At 36.0% G+C, this 17,478-nt stretch overlaps 1 protein-coding gene across 5 annotated transcripts in view; it reads right to left on the bottom strand.

Annotated features, from left to right (window-relative positions):
• Positions 1-17,478, bottom strand: part of LOC127184784 (putative P2Y purinoceptor 10) — a 75,777-nt gene that overhangs the window by 24,672 nt on the left and 33,627 nt on the right. The window contains exons 1-2 of one of the 5 annotated variants that reach the window (XM_051141169.1): positions 4,075-4,272; positions 3,596-3,902 (exon numbers count right to left, since the gene is read on the bottom strand). The exons of 1 other annotated variant lie outside the window; for it this stretch is intronic. The gene's annotated coding sequence lies outside the window, so the exon portion shown is untranslated. 3 more of the 5 variants (XM_051141168.1, XM_051141166.1, XM_051141167.1) reach the window with 3 other exon arrangements.

Raw genomic sequence — 17,478 nt, 5'->3', positions numbered from 1 at the left:
CCAATAACTCCTATCTTGAGTATATACCCCAATAACTGAAATCAGTACATTGAGATATTGATGCTTTATGTTAATTTCATGATTATGCATAGTCAAGATATGAAAGCAGTAAGTCTGTAAATAGATAACTGAATAAAATTGTGGCATATATACACAAGGAAATACTGGACAATATTGAAATAAAATATTCTATATGCAACAAAATGGGTAAAACTGAGAGACAATTTGCTAAGTGAAATACACCAGGTTAAAAAAAAAAACATACTATATAGGCAGGCATGGTGATGCATGCCTTTAAGACCAGCACTTTGGGAGTCAGAAGCAGGTGGACTCCATGAATTCGAGGCCAACATGACCTACAAACCAAGTCCAGGATAGCCAAGGCGACACAGAGAAAGCCTGTCTTAAAACAACAACAACAACAACAAATGTGTGTGTGTGTGTGTATCACTTATATCTGAATTTTTAAACACATTTTATAGAAACAGAGAATAGAAAAATGGCTGCCAGAGACTGACAGGCAAGTGAGGGCATGACTGACAGGGATAGAGAAAGAGAAATGGTAATTAAAGTTAAAGTGCCCTTGGTCACTGACGTAGGAGAGGGGGAATTGGGTGAAAGTGGGAGGGAGGGAGGAACAGGTGGATACAAGGGATGGGATAACAATTGAGATGTAATCTGAATAAATTAATTAAATAAAAATTCAAAAAGCAAATAGATTTTAAAAATAAATTTAAAGTGTACAAAGTTAGCCAAGCATGGTTATGTATACCTTTAATTCTAGCACTCAGGAGAAAAGGGAAGGCAGATCTCTGAGTCTGAGGCCAGCCCAGTCTACAGAGCAAGTTCCAGGACAGCCAGGGCTACACAGAGAAAACCTGTCTTGAAAAATTCAAACTTTAAAAAAGGTATAAAGTTAATAAAGAAAATGTTACATAGTGATCATAGTAAATAACAATATATATGACAAAATTTCTATAAAAACACCTTTAGTATCTTTACCACAGAACCATGTCTGTGATCATAAGATGATACTGTAGCTTATAAACATATACGATTTACCAATTAAAAATAAGTTTTAGGAGGAAAATAAATGATTTAAAAGATATGTAAATTACCAAAGTAGATTATGCCACATATTTGTAATAAAGTTGAAGAAGTAAAATTAAAATTCCCAAACATAGAAAAGAAAATTGAACCCCATGATTGACACTGCTCACTTTTATAGCTACATTCTGAGGTTATCTAGGTATCACTCACAAGTATTTTAACTACATTCTTGCTTAATACGTAGGCAGGATGTATGAAGTCAGAAAATTTCTCTTTATACTGTACTGTAATGTCTCTCTTTTTGTCTGCCTTACCTCCTTTTCAATTACTTAGTACAATTTCAAAGTGTAGGCCTTCCTCACTTGTGAAAAATCTACCAACTGACATAAAAATTCAGCCTATAAACTCATTAACTGATTTTTCACTAGCTTAACCTTTCACCATGATTAGAATCACTTCTGTTTCAAGAAAGTAGAACTTTGAGAGACCATAAATAACCTCTGGATTAGATTATTCATAATAACATTTCTGGTCAAAAGCAGACAGAAACACTTGCTGGACTGGAGACACATCCAGTTCAGAGTGTTGTCTTTTTTTTTTTTTTTTTTCTTTTTCTTTCCCAGCCTCAGAATAATGTGCCTAGACAGTTGCCAATTTGTAAGTCTAACTCTAATGCTCTATTATAATTTTGTACCACTAAAAATTTCAGACAAGTATTATTTTTCCAATCTTGAGCAATAAGTTTGACCAAGTGGAAAATGTCTCATGCTCTAGTGAATAATTTCTTTCTCAGCCTTCTAGGACACACACATTCACAGCTGCAGAAACTAAGACATCAGCACAGAGTCAGCCAACAGCAACCTCTACTTTCCCTGAGGGCTTTACAATTCAGCAAACAGCTAGTCCCTACTAAGCTCCAACTTTGTGTTAAAGTCGGCTTCTAAGGACACACGGGTGATTAATTTCCTTCCTCCCTCATCTAGTCTCAGAAGCTGCTTGAATAACTTGATCTTTCTTTCCATTAAACATCCTGGGTGGAGTAGGGGGAAGGGGAAAGCAGATGGTGGGGAAAACTCCACCCAGAGCTTTTTTAAGTCTACTGAGAGCATCTTTTGTCACAATCCCACCAAAATTGTTTCTAAGAACGGTCTGTCCAGGGAGTACTGCTGATTTCAGCCCTTCTAGAGGGTCCCAGAGCTGTGCAGCTGCTTAGCCTGCCTGAATTTCATATACTGGCCCTAGTATCAGTCACTTTGGAACAACTTTGCTAGAGGAAAAAAACTCCACCCATACTTGCGGTCAGAGAGATTAGGCAGAGTTCTCTCAATAGCAGACAGTATGGTGCCGCTTGGCAACCATAATATACACATAGTGCCATCCTGTGAGTCATGCTCATGTAGTCTACAGCTGTTAGTTTCATTTTGTTACTGGGGGAAAACTAGTAGTACAATAAAGCATTTCTTCTAAAATTTTACAGAAAATAATAAACTTCATTTGGGAATATTTTTAAAGGAAAGAATTTAACTGTCTTCAACACTCCACTCCAGGGGAAATTAAATATGTACAAAATACACTGATTTGCTCACATCAGGAGAAGGAAAGTTGTTGGTGTAAATAGATTTAATTTATATTTTCCTAATAAATATGTTTCACTTACATTTTACTACAACTTCCAGTCTCATCTAGAATCAAATGTAATTTAACATATTATGGATATTTTTACATATCAATCAAATTCCATGTGTGAAATTAGCAGACTTTAAAAAGGACACATTCTTTTAAAACCACAGAAGAAATTCCTTCTAAAAAAGACAGCAAAATGCTTGGAACGTCTTCTGAAAATGCTTCCCATGTTCTCAAATTAAAAATACATCCAAAGAAATGTTCATCGTAAGCTGAGAATCAGCCCCATTGAGACTCGACAGCTGTGCTAGCTTCTAGGGCTTGATGAAAATCCTTTTGTGCTATTTGAAGCCATCACATCCCACCAGAAAATGCACGCATGGAAAATGTCCCAATCTCAGAAAACATGTCAAGTCTCATCTTATGAACAGATTAAGGCACTTAGATGCATTTACTACTTGAATGCTGCTTTAATTTGGTTGACACAAACCATGGGTTTAAAACTGTAAGTTTATTTTCTCCCCTTGGCTCACACTAACAAAAAATGCATTTAATGAACCACAATCTCAATTTTAACATAGAATTGTTAGGAGCAATGTTTACTACAAGTCTGGACCCCTGGTTTTTGTCAGTGGCATGTTAAATTGTAGAGAAAGGAGCTTTCTATCTAGACAGCCACATTTCCTCTCAGAAAGCATGCAGCAGTTTCAGCGAACATTTTAACCACTTAAACTTATAAATAGATATTACCTCACTGAAGTCTCCATTCTTCATAACAATATATCCCCCCAAAGGTAAGATATTAGCAGACTCAGAATTGAGTTTTCAGTGGAAGCAGCAGAAATTCACACTGTCGTTTTCAATTCACAGAGGCTTTTTAGTTCTATTTTTGAATGTATGAAGAGAAAGCCAAGAACCTTACCCTTTCTACCCAGATATCCTGTAGTGAACTGCAGGCTTGTACAGCTAGAAGAGGAAGTAACGTAGTTTATTCAGCAAAACAGGAAAAAAAACAAAACCGTTTACCTCTAATGGGAGGTAGAACTGTTCGTCGGCATCACTCAGTTATTTGGGGAAGCATTCGCCTCAGAGGATATTGTGGGCAAAGTAAATTCAAATTTTGGCTTTGATAAATTCAGAGTTTCCATGATTTGTACACTTCTTCAATCAGGAACAGAGTATCTGACTTTAATTTGCCACGTACTACAACGTAGTTTGCCCAGTCAATTCTCAACATTTAAAGAGTGAGGTATGTAAAAACCCAGCTTAACTGATAGAATTTCATTGTACCATTGAAAAATTGTTATGTATGTAAAATTCTAATTATTTTTTACCGAAAGTAGTAAATCTCAATTTGTATATTGATCCCCCATTCTCTTTCCATCATATTTTATTACTTACCATGGCTTCTCTCTGCAGCAGTCTTCTGGCGTCTACTTCTTAGAGAAATCTATTTCCAGTCCTAAGAAGGCAGAGGTAGCTAGCTGCTCCGCAGCCTGTTGAGCTTATAGAAGATACTGTGCTTCCAGATATCATTGCATCCCATGACTCTTATGGCTAATGTTTCCATCTAAAGACACAAAAGGTCATGTGCCTTTGCTATGATACTTTGACAGAGAATGTATCAAGAATTCACTGAACTTCCTGTAACGCACACGCCCATCTTATTCTATCATCATCTTTCGTCTTCCTTTTTTCTCCCTTTCTATGTGTATGCAGGCATATGTCTGAGTCACATATGACTTTCAGGCTGGCTAGATGAGGTCAATATTTCCAAATTAGAATGTAGCTATGTTTTGCCATATTGTCTGTTTTAGAAATTAAAGAGCGGTAATAATAACTTATTTGAGAGTTAGGACTAACCTTATTGGCTCAGCCAAATAAGGTTTTTGAGATCACCAAAAAGACTGTGCTTAGTACAGTCACCCCAAAAGATGAGGCAATGTGTGATTTGTGGTCTTGAGGCTAAGAATTGTGTCTTCTTATACTTATCTTTAACAACACTAACTTTAACATATTAAGTTCTTGAAACGATATTGTAAAGACATTGTTAGGGTACCTTTAAGCAAGACTGGAAAAAGAGTGAAATGCCTAAAAAGCATCACAATTGCTCAGCACAGAGTAATAAAGATCTCAAATACAAACATTGAGGACTTCATAATCTTAGGCTTGGCCCCATTGAAAATGCTAACTAGTAGTCATGTACAGACTTTCATCTGGAAACATCAAGTGAAGAAAAAGCAAAGCTTCAAAACTAAAAGTTCCTCTCCACTAATCTTAATTTTACTACTTTAAAGCTTCAATATCTAAGATGCTATGGAAACTTATTTTACTCTGAGCCTTTCCCTTTTCCATATAGTAGAATTCTATCTTCTCATATTATAGCAGAAAAAAAATGGGCACAATATTGCTATGAGGCATGAAGCCACAAGGAAAAAAGAAGGAATTACCCAGAATAGTAGTTCTGGCAACACCAGAATTAATATATGGATGCCTTAGATTCTTTCACATTGCTGTGATAAAGTGCCCCAATAAAGAAACTTATGGTAGAAATGGTTTGTTTTGTTTTGCTTTGTTTTGTTTTGTCTTTGCACAGTTCTTTGTGCAATGGCCTAAGGCAAGAAAATTAAAGTCATGTAAGTTAGAAGAAACTGGTTATATTATATCCATAATCAGCAAGCAGAAAGCAATGTATGTGTACCTTTTAACCACCCTAAGCAAATTAGACTGCTATCCTTTTTTTTTTTTATTTTTTATTATTAATTTATTCTTGTTACGTTTCAATGGTTATCCCATCCCTTGTGTCCTCCCATTCTTCCCTCCCTCCCCTTTTCCCCTTATTGCCCTCCCCTATGACTTTTCCTGAGGGGGATTACCTCCCCCTGTATATGCTCATAGGGTATCAAGTCTCTTCTCGGTAACCTGCTGTCCTTCCTCTGAGTGCCACCAGGTCTCCCCATCCAGGGGACATGGTCAAATGTGAGGCACCAGAGAACGTGAGAAAGTCGTATCACACTCTCCACTCAACTGTGGAGAATATTCTGACCATTGGCTAGATCTGGGAAGGGGTTTAAAGTTTACCTCCTGTATTGTCCTTGGCTGGTGCCTTAGTTTGAGCGGGACCCCTGGGCCCAAATCTGCCTATCATCATGTTCTACTTGTAGGCTTCTAGGACCCTCTGGATCCTTCTACTTTGCCATTCTCCCATGCTTCTCTCACTGCTATCCTTTAATTCAAATGCTCTCAAGATCTCAGAGAAGGAAGAATGCAGCCAGATTCTTAACCAAAATACCGTTCAAATGACACCTAAGCCAGTTCTTGTTAGATCAGAGTCCTTATTCCCTCTTGAAGCCTTATGAACCAGACACATAGTCTTACCTTCAAGTTCCAGGAAATAACTAAGAGCAATGACAATAGCTTATGTTGTCCTGGGATTATCTCTTGGACTTCATTGACCAACAATCTAAAGGGAAGTTTCCAATGCCTGGCAATTGAGGATTTTATTAGATAGTCTTTGAAATGAGCATTATCACCCTAAGTAATATAACTTCGTTGAAATTGTGTGTGTGTGTGTGTGTGTTAAATAAACATAAAATGCATTTGTATGGTTCTTCAAACATTCTTAGTATTATTTATCCCTTCTTCCCTCCCCCACTGTATTATCCAACCCCTCTTCCCAGTTACAGTTTCTTCCATTTTTGCCTGTTTCTCTCTTCATAGCTTTTCTTTTGTTAGCTTTAAGTCAAGTGAAGACATTGTTGTCCTATTTTAGAGTAATTGCATTTGTACATATGTATGTGTATATTTTAGGAAGATTCTACAGTAGTATGCTTCCACATGACTTTTTCAAAGGGCCATTAGGTCTATTTCCCATTTCATCTGGTTACCTGAGAATTTGATGGTTTTGCTTTTCTTAACAACTAAGTAGCATTCCACTCTACATAAATATATGAAAATATCATATATTCATCAGCTGAGCAACATCTAGGCTGCTTCCACTTCCTAGATATTATGAAGAGAATAACAAGGAGCTTATATTCACAAGCATCTCTACACTAAAATATGAGAGTTCTTTGGGTGTATTCCCAAGAGTGGTATAGCTAGATTTGGGGAGCAGATCTATTTTTAGCCTTTTGAGGAACCTCCACACTGACTTTTATACTGGTTGCTATGGTTTTTTACTCCCACAAGTAGGAAATACATGTTCCTCTTTACCCAAACCCATGCCAGTACTTGTCATCATTTTTTTTTTAATCTTAGCCACTCTGGAAGGGGTAAAATGAAATCTCAAAGTAGTTTTAATTTGCATTTCACTGACAGAAAAAGATGTTGAATTTTTTTTTTGAAATGTGTCTCTTACATTTGTGTTTCATCTTTTGAGAAGTCTGTTTAGTTTTATGCTACATTATGGCCATTTAGTAGTTTTTGACCTCTAGGGGTATTCCAAATTAAACACTCATATCTCAAGATTCAAAGCTAACTTATACAAACAAAAGAAAAAATAAGACGTTTGGTTTTTGGGATCTGGGTTACCTCACTCAGAATCACTTGTTTTCTTGATATTCAGCTTTTTTAGCTTGTTGTATATTCTAGTAACTGCATTTCTGTCAAAGGCATAGCTGGTAAATATTTTTCTCATTCTGTAGGTTGCCTTTTCATTTGAATGATGATGTTCTTTGCTGTACAGAAGCCTTTTAGTTTCCTGGGGCCACATTATTTTGTTAGGCTTAATGGCTTAGCATTAATGCCCCGTGAAGAAAGTACTTTCTGGGGGTTGGGGGATGGGGAGAAGGGATAGGATGGGAGGCTGTCATCAGAATGTATTATATGAGAGAAACTTATATAATGAATTTGACTATTAATAGTTTTTTCTTTACCAGTGCACAAAATCTTACACTGAAGCTTTTGATTCGTTTAGAGTAGAGTTTTGAGAAAGGTGAGAGATGAAGTTTGAGTTTCATTCTTCTACATGTAAGATTTGCATGTGCACCTTATTCTATTTCACTTGACAATATATGAGATTTTGTCAATACCATCTGTTTTCAATGTTATAGCTTTATAATATGACTTGTAATTTGAAGAAAGACATTGGAGAAGACATTAGAAGTTAGAAAGATTATGGATATGTAAAATTAACAATGTGAAATGGCTGTATTATTGAAAACAATCAACACATTCAATGCAATACCCATCAAAATGTCAATTATATTCAATTCCATAAAAATGTCAATGGCATTTTTCATAGAAATTGTATAAAATAATCCTTAAAAATGAAATAAAGGTGTGCGCACACACACACATACACAGACACACACATACACACACACATCTGGATACCCAAAGCAATCTTAACAAAAGGAGTAATATTGGAGGTATCACTGCACATAATTTCAACATATACTATAGAGCCACAGTAGCAAAAATAGCATATCACTAGTACAAATATAGACATGTAGACCAATGGAATACAACAGAGATCTCAGAAATAAACCCACACAACTATACCTGCTAGATATTTTTAATTTCTAAATTTGTTTTTGTTTTTATTTCAAATATTTATTTTATTTTTATTTTTATTTATTGACTTTACATATAAGTAGTAGCCCTCTTCTTTCTCTCCTCCCTGTTCCACCCTCCCACCCTCTTGCCCGTATCCCCGCCCTCTTATTTCTCAGAAAAGGAGAGCTCCGCCCCACTACCAACCCACCCAAGCACATCAAGTCCCATCAGTACTGGGCACATCGTCTTCCATGGCTGGCCAGTAGATTTTTGACAAAGGCAATTATTTTAACCAGAGTACCATATTAGACAAAAAAAGAGATTGTATTTTTTTCAATTTTGTCAAGAAGTCAATCTCATGTGATGAAACAAAAGGGGCTATTGTAATATTCTGAACATGAATTGATGAGGATTTGGGAAGTTATATGGACAGACCATGAGAAACTAACAATAGTGGTTGAGAAATATTCAGTGCTAGCATGTGAGTTGGGTCATTGGAAATTGCTGAACCGTTTTTCTATAAAAGAAAAAGTAGTAAGAACATGTGTTTATGAAGTGGGTACGATGATCACATAGTAGAGCTACCTAGCAGTGACACAAAGTAGCCAACTTTATGTTTGTTACCCACATTTTCCCTCAGTAGGATAATCAAAAGTAAATTTGATGTTTTAAATTGCTCATTCCATGTTCCTACCACAATCATGTTCCACTCTCCCACTAAGTGAGACAGTTGAACTCTTGATTCCATAAATGGGTTTTCATTGGCTAACAAAACCCTTGAAAGTGTGAGCATATTGTAGATGGGTTTCTATTGTCATATTATTATTCATTTTAAATATCATGTTTTAGAGTTGTTATTTGGTATTCATGTTTTTCTTCAGAACTGAAAGGAAGATGTATATAAAGGACAGAAACATGAAACAATACATAACTGAGCAAATAACAGCATCTTAGAATGAACAGACTAGAGAAACAAATAAGAAAACAAATAAGAAAATAACATAACTAGTCTAGACTCAGTAGTCAGAATTTTTATTTATTTATTTATTTATTTATTTTTGTTTGTTTTTAGAGACAGGGTTTCTCTGTGTAGCCTTGGCTGTCCTAGACTCACTTTTGTAGACCAGGCTGGCCTCGACCTCACAGTAATCTGCCTGCTTCTGCCTCCCGAGTGCTGGGATTAAAGGCGTGCACCACCATACTTGGCTAGTACTCAGAAATTTATTTTGAATAAGAGGGGAAAAAGAATGACTGAAAATTTAGAAGTCTGAAAGCCTGCCATGGACAAGTAATTACATGTCATCAACATAGAAATTCTATGATGTTAAGAAGAGAGTATTCCAGAATTCTTCCAGCCTACTGACTATCAGCAAACTAGGTCAGAAAAAGTTGTGTATGAAGTAATAAAAAGCATGATCACAACTCCATTTTGTTGAATGCTGCCAGATAGGATAGTCAAAAACAAAGAATAGGTTTAAAATATATTATGGTTACAGAAAGGTGGCTCGGGGGATTAAGAACACTTGCATTGTGGCTTACAATCATATGCAGTTTCAGTTCTAGGGCATTTGATACCCTCTTCTTGCCTTCATCAGTTCCAGATATGCATGCAGTACCTGTGCACACAGGCTGGCAAGCACTTACACACATAATATAGTTTAAACACTTACAAATTTAAAAAGATGTCACAAAGAAAAAATAACAAGATTTTATGTTTAATTTCTACTGGAAGCTAAGAAGGAAAGAGTATCAACAGACCCTATATTTTGGGCTGGATCATGGTATTATAAAAAGCAACAAGACACCACTAATGTATTCAACAAGTATTTATTAATCAAGTACCTAAAAGAACTCTGTTCAGTGATACAATAATGACAAAAACCGTAGTCTCTGGTCCCAAGAATGAGTTTAATACACTGTCATTTTTGTTCCTATTTTAATGAACACCATCATTAAGAAACTTCACTATATCTTAGATTTGACAAAGAACAAAAACAATTTCAAGACGACTTATTTGTTCAATAACCTAAAGCTGCTTTGTCTGAAATAACGCACTTGGCCTAGGGAGAGAACTCAGTCTATAAAATATTTTCCTGAGGCCTCAGCAATCAGATAAAGCCCTGGCATGGTGGCACACATTTGTAATCCCAATGCCGGGGAAACAGAATCAAGAAGACCACTTTGAATCAAGGGCCAGCTTGTATGTCTTATGAGAATCCTGAGCTAGTAAAATATCCTGTCATTTTTCTTCTGCTTGATATGAGTTATACACTTGCACATATTTATGTAAGCTTATTTGCCTTAATGTTCACAAATTTTTATCATTGAAAAATAATTTGTAAGCAACTGTGGAAGCTTTCAACATTATTAACTAGTGAGAAAATCTATGGCATTATATTACATTCATGAAAATACTAGACTGTAACCATTGGCGTACATTTCCTGATATTTTTAGCCGGACCAAAACAAGTTACTATTCTTTGCAATTGAAATATAGTATCCTTCTCTGCATATTCCCTACATTTTATGGTGTGCCTCAAGATACCTGTAGTTGTTTTTCAAACTGACACAATAATTAATTCATGGACAAGCTTTTATATTAAATAGCTTTAACATAATTTTTTAAGCTATAGTGTGCTTTGCGTGGGATGCTAAAGTTTTTATATATGTCTATGAAACAATTAATTTAGGATTTTATAAATTTATTTTAGAATCATGATTTATTTAACATTGCCTGAGTTTTAAGTCTTTAAAATGAAAAGCTGCAGTCTGTTGTCTTTGTTACTTGAAAAGCTAGCTAAAAAGAATGCCTTTCTACTAATGCATATAATATGCAAATTAATTACATAAACACTGATGAGAGACTTTTAGGTAGCTGATGAATGGAAAGACTAAAATTACAGGTTTTTTTTTTTTTTTTTTTGAAGAAACATGAAGCCTAGCTCCAAAGAATTGTATACAAGGCCCTACCCTTGAATAATGAGATATAGGCAATCAATGACTGGTGAGAAAGGGAGAATAAGTCTTCTTCAAGAATAAGACAACTGTTTGGTTATCTATTCCATGTGGGTCTTCCCTGAACACATACACAAAACAATGTTAAATGGTCTTAATTTACACACACACACACACACACACACACACACACACACATATATATATACACCTATATAGAGTGGTAGGATATGGGAAGAGTTGGAGGAGAAAGAGATGAGCCAATGGTGTAAATGTTTGTGTATGGGAATCTCAAAGTATTTTAATTGTATATACATATATTATCTAATATAAAGAGAGTAACTTTAGGTAATTTTTACTATTACCCCAATTTTGCAGTCAGAACTCTGTAGCATAAAAACTTTATTCAATAAGTTCTCCAAGGTAACATAACAACAATAAACACATTAAGAAGCATTTCAAACTGCATTTATCCAGGGCCTCTATTCACTAAATTATTCTGCCTTTGTCATGAGAAGAACATTTTCTCAACTTAACTCTTATATATTATATTATAATTAGCATAAAATTCTACAGAGTAATATTCACATATTGACTATTGCTGTCTACAGCTCTATGAAAAAATCTCACTTTAGCATGCCTAGCCCTTTTGGTTATATACTAGCAACACAGCCTCTTTTGCTTTTTGCTGAAAGATTGTTAAATGGAGAGGAATGTAATGTGAATTTTAGGGCTATATCAACAAAAGAGAAAGAAGACAATCCCTGAAGGTTGTCTCTGGGTATTAAAAAAAAAACCCTAAAGCACATTTATTTTAGAGACAGATGTGCTTTGCTGTAATCTGTAAAGTTAGCCTATCTTCTATTTATCCACCTCTGGACTCAGTGTTTCCAAAACCTATATAGTCTAGAATGCAATGGGCATTCAAAGATAAATAAAGTATGGTCCCTGACTTTAAGGAGTGTGTAGTTTAATACGCTGCTACCAAGTCAACTTTAAAATTTTATGACCTCCCTGATCTGGAGAACTCGTTAACACAACATGGGCCTATTTTTAATATTAACTGTGTTTGGGGAAGTGGTCTTAGGGTCCTTCAAATACTTTCCAGTACTGCCTAAAATACCAAAGTTTGACATTTCTATCTTCTCAACTGAAAACTGGTTTCAAATTTAGAAAAGCCAATATTTGCCTAGAATAAAACTTTAGGTTGTCATCTGTGGAGTCATTATGGTTAGAAAACATATCTAGTCATGTTTGGTATCTCGAGCATATAGTTCAGTGCCTTGAAAAGGAAGCACTTAATAAATGGTATTTTAATAAATAATGCATACCTCAGCATAAAGTTCTGAATATGAGAAAAATAGTAAATGAATACACTTAGAAAAGACCAAGGAGAAAACTATCACTCATAGGAAGTTGAAACAAAATTAGGAATTCAACTTTTGTTTGCTAAAATATCTCAAAAATTCTTTAAGTTCTTTTAACTCTCCCTAATATGTTAATACTGTTTCTCTGTGACCATAACAAGAGTTATGTTCTCCACCCCACTCATGTTCTACACCCCAGTGACCCTATGCTGCCCACAAAATATCTTCTGTTGTTCTTTCCTAAGGAGAATATAGTGTTAATGGCCACAAATGGTCCACAAAGAAATATACCCTGTATTGGAAACCTATAAGAAGTTCATTTCTACAACCAAATTTGTACCTGGCTATTGTTTCAGGGATCTGAAGAGAACATAGTCTGGTCAAAATTAAAGAGAGAATGGAAATAAGTCCATGCTGTTTGTTCTATTGTTTACAATCCTCCAGCATGGCCTTCAAACAGGAGGGTAAATGATGATATGCATTTATGTTATTTGTCTTTCAGAAAAATTTACTCAGTGTTTGATCCACAGGGAAGTTGAGAAGGAAAGTGATAATTTTGGGTTCTTATGACTGGATTTAACTTGGTTTGATCTGTTTCCACACATTTAATCTCTAAACAGATGTCAGCAGTTTTGTGGACATCTCCAAAACCCTGGTTTCTGAAATCTTGACAATTCTGATGTTTAAAATGACTGTAACTCAGGATTTGGTTTTGGTAGGAATGTTTCTACATTGAGGGCCAAACCCTAATTCCTAATAAGAATGTTAGTCTGTGCTGGGCCTGGAAACTATCAGAACTACTTATTATTAATGGACCAGTGAGAGTCCTTTTGACTCTTAATGACCAGGTGTTAACACTAAAAAGTGTTGTAAACTTCTCTGTACAGGAAAAATTAGGTGTAAGATTTCAAGGGGCCTTTTGTCATCTCCAGCAATTTCTTAAATGAATCAAGATCAAAGGACCAAGTCAGGAAGAAGATAGAAAATTATATATAAAAATTAAACAACTACTCATGGAATTGTACACTGTAGGGAGATGCACCTTATTCTTCATATAGTATGAATCTATGAAAATATCCTGTTTGTTAAAAAGCAAAACAATTTAGTATTGGCTAAAGCTTACATTTCAAGCAAGCCATTTGGGAGAATATCAAGCAGATACTTATATAATTCATGGTGTAGTGAATTAAAGATACAAAATAAGACCAAGTAAATAAAAATGCAATCTGCTGGTTGAATACTAAGACATTTAAAACATCTATACAGTACTCACACCAGTGAGGTGGCTCAGCAGCTAAAGGCACTTAGCTTGGTGACCTGAGTTCAGTCTCTTGTCTGATGGATTCCATCAAGTTGTCCTCTGACAGCCAAAAGTATTCCATGGCGTGTAAGCACAGAGAAACATACATACAAAACAAAGAAGTAAATTATATGAAATTGTCTTCATTGCCGATTTTCTAATCCAATACACAGAAAGTTATTGCTACAGTTGCCATGTCTCTCAAATAGTCATTTGTGTAAAGATTCTATATATGAAAGAAAACATACAATATTAAAGTTGCTTAGCCTTGTTCCTATTTCCTGCAATTATCTTAATTTCATTAAAAAAACATTTTCATTATTTTCATTTTCATTACCTATCGAAAACCTACACCAGTTTTGTATCATGGTGTTTAATATTGATCGTAAACTTGACAGCATCTAGAATCACTCTGATGATAAATCCCTAGTCATTTTTGTGAGGGATTTTTTAGCTGAAATTCACTGAGGTGGGCAGATCAGTTCTAAATGGGGATCCTGACCAGAGGTCATGGACTGCACAAAAGTAAGAAAGTGAGCTGAGCGCCAGTATTCACCAGTGTCTGCTTCCTGACTCCAGTTGCTCTGGGAGCAGGAGCCTCATGGCACTGGTGCCATGGCTCCATGCCATAAAGGACTTCCCCTCCAAGTGTGAGCCCAAACAAACCTTTCTGGCCTATATTTGGTTCAGTGAGATATTTTCTCATTGCAGTGAAGTAACTAGTACACACATCTTGTCTACTGTGAACAGTACAGCAATAAATATACATGTATAAGTCTTTCTGCAGTATGTTGGCATAGGTTCCTTCAGACACATATTCAGGAGCAAGATAGGTAGAACTTGCATTTAGGTTTGTAGGACTTCCACAGAGGTGGCACCAGTCTACTTCCGAACAGCAATGTATAAAGATTTACCCTTTCTCTTTTTCCTACAACCATACCAGTAATTGCTATCATTTGGGCTCTTGAAATAAAATGACAAAAAACACAAAGAGGTTTTAATTTGCCTTTTTTGGTCATATTCATACATAATCAAAATAGATTTTTCCCTTTAGCTAATATGTCCCTGTTTCTCCTGACATGCTCCCTAGCAACTATAATTATCTTTGTTTTTCATGAGCTTAACCAATTAAAGTTTTCTCATGTAAAACTTATCATAGAGTTTCCTTCCTAGTGTATCTGCCATATTTTACTTAGCATGATGTACTCTATTTAATCTACAGTGACAAATGTCAAATTTTTCCTCATTTTCTAAAGGTGACCTATATTCTTCGATAGTATGTATACACTAAATGTTCTTTCTACATTCAGCCACAACTGTAAATTTCTATAACTTCTTGGATACTTTAAATACTACAAGAATAATACAATGAACATGGGATCACAGTCTTTGAAATAATGATTCGAATATGTTTAGATATATGGCCGTCATCTAAGATTTCTGCATACCATGGAAGATTCATGTAAATGTGTGAAGAAACCTCCATGCTCTTTTAAAAATATTTTCATTTAAAAATTGTTTTCAGGGGTCACACTGACCAGAGAATCGGGTAAACTAACAGCAGACCTTCACTTCTAATTCCTCTCCTTCAATTCCAATTCTCCAGTCTCACCTGTTCTATAAGAGATCACTTGCTGCAGCATCTCATCCCTTTCTGCCCCAATTTCCAATGGATCAAACAGATCAACTACTCCAAACTTCTCCCCCCCACTTGTCCCATTATCTGAATCCCCAAATCTAGCAGGCATTTCTTGGGAATCCTCCAGCTAAACCTGTGCAAGAAGCAAATAAGCTAGTAGAGCACGTAGACAAGCTTCAGACATTCACTCTCCCTTCTCTCTTCCATATCAAATACCCATGTCATCTCCTTCTCTGTAGCAGACTACCCTCTGTGGCCTCACCTCATCCTCTGTCCCATTTCTAGGGAACTAAGACGATCCTGGTAGAACACCCTGCTTTCCTCCCTACGGTGGACCACATCAGCACCCCCTCCTAGCCCATTTCCACTCCTAAGTGTCAGCTCCAAATCCCTAGAAACGTTTTTAACCCAACCCGTGCTACACCTGGCATGATACAAGAATAATTTCCTACTAGGCAAACACAGCAACCACAACATCCCAAGAACAAGAGAGAAGACAACAGAAAACAAGGAACAAAGCACCTACCCACAAGGACACCACATTTCAGCACCTACAGTTAAAATTACTCCAATCCCAGACGCCTAAATACCAGCATAACAACACAATAAGAGCCAGGACAATATTATATCAGCACAGAAACCTAGCAATTCTACTATAGTATGTTCTGAGTATTGAAACACAATTGAAGCACAAGGACCTTGAAACATCTTTTCTAAATATGATAGAGGTCCTAAAAAAGATATGAATATGTCTGTTAAGGAAATCTATGAAGCCACAAACATGTGGTGGTAGGAAGTGAATAAAATAATTTTAGACCTGAAAGCAGAAATAGAATACATTAAAAATCCCAAGCCTTCCTATACACAAATGACAGGCTTACAGAGGAAGAAATTAGAAAAACCACACCCTTCACATTAGCCACAAGCAATATAAAATATCTAGGAGTTACTCTAACTAAGCAAGTGAAGGACTTGTTTGAAAAAAAAATTCAAAACTCTGAAGAAAAATATTGAAGATGACCTGAGAAGATGGAATGATCTTCCTTGCTCATGGATCAGGAAAATTAACATAGTAAAAATGGCCATCCTACCAAAAGCAATCTACAGATTCAATGCAATCCCTATTAAAATGCCTACACAATTTTTTAAAGACATTGAAAGTTCAATTCTGAACTTCATATGAAAAAACAAAAAACCCAGAATAGATAGCTAAAACAATCTTGTACAATAAAAGGTGCTCCGTAGGAATCTCCATACCTGATCTCAAACTGTACCATAAAGCAATAGTAATTAAAACAGCATGGTACTGGCACAGCAACAGGCTGGTTGATCAGTGGAATCGAATCGAAGACCCAGATATGAATCCACACACATATGGTCACTTGATTTTTGACAAAGACGCCAAATCCATTCAATGGAAAAAGGATAGCATCTTCAACAAATGGTGCTGGTCTAACTGGAGGTCTCTGTGTAAAAAAATGCAACTGGACCCATATTTGTCACCTTGCACAAAACTCAAATCCAAGTGGATTAAAGACCTCAATATAAAACCAAAGACACTAAGTCACTTAGAGGAAAAAGTGGGGAAGAGCCTGGAACATATTGGCACAGGAGACAACTTCCTGAACACAACACCAATGGCCCAGGCCTTAATGTCAACAATTAATAAATGGGACCTCATGAGGCTGAGAAGCTTCTGTAAGGCAGGAGACACTGTCAAGAGAACAAAGCGACAGCCTACAGACTGGGAAAAGATCTTCACCAACCCTACATCTGACAAAGGTCTAATATCCAAAATATATGAAGAACTCAAGAAATTAAACACCACTAAACCAAATAACCCAATTGAGAAATGGGGCTTGGAACTAAACAGAGAATTCTCAACAGAGGAGTATCAAATGGCTGAGAAACACTTAAAGAAATGCTCACCCTCCTTAGTCATCAGGGAAATGCAAATCAAAACAACTCTGAGATTCCATTTACACCCATCAGAATGGCTAAGATCAAAAACTCAAGCGACACCATATGCTGGCGAGGATGTGGGG

Source organism: Acomys russatus, chromosome X, assembly GCF_903995435.1.
Source record: "Acomys russatus chromosome X, mAcoRus1.1, whole genome shotgun sequence".
NCBI lineage: Eukaryota > Metazoa > Chordata > Mammalia > Rodentia > Muridae > Acomys > Acomys russatus.
Note: the sequence above shows the minus strand (reverse complement) of the source record. Positions and strands in the feature narration are given on the sequence as shown.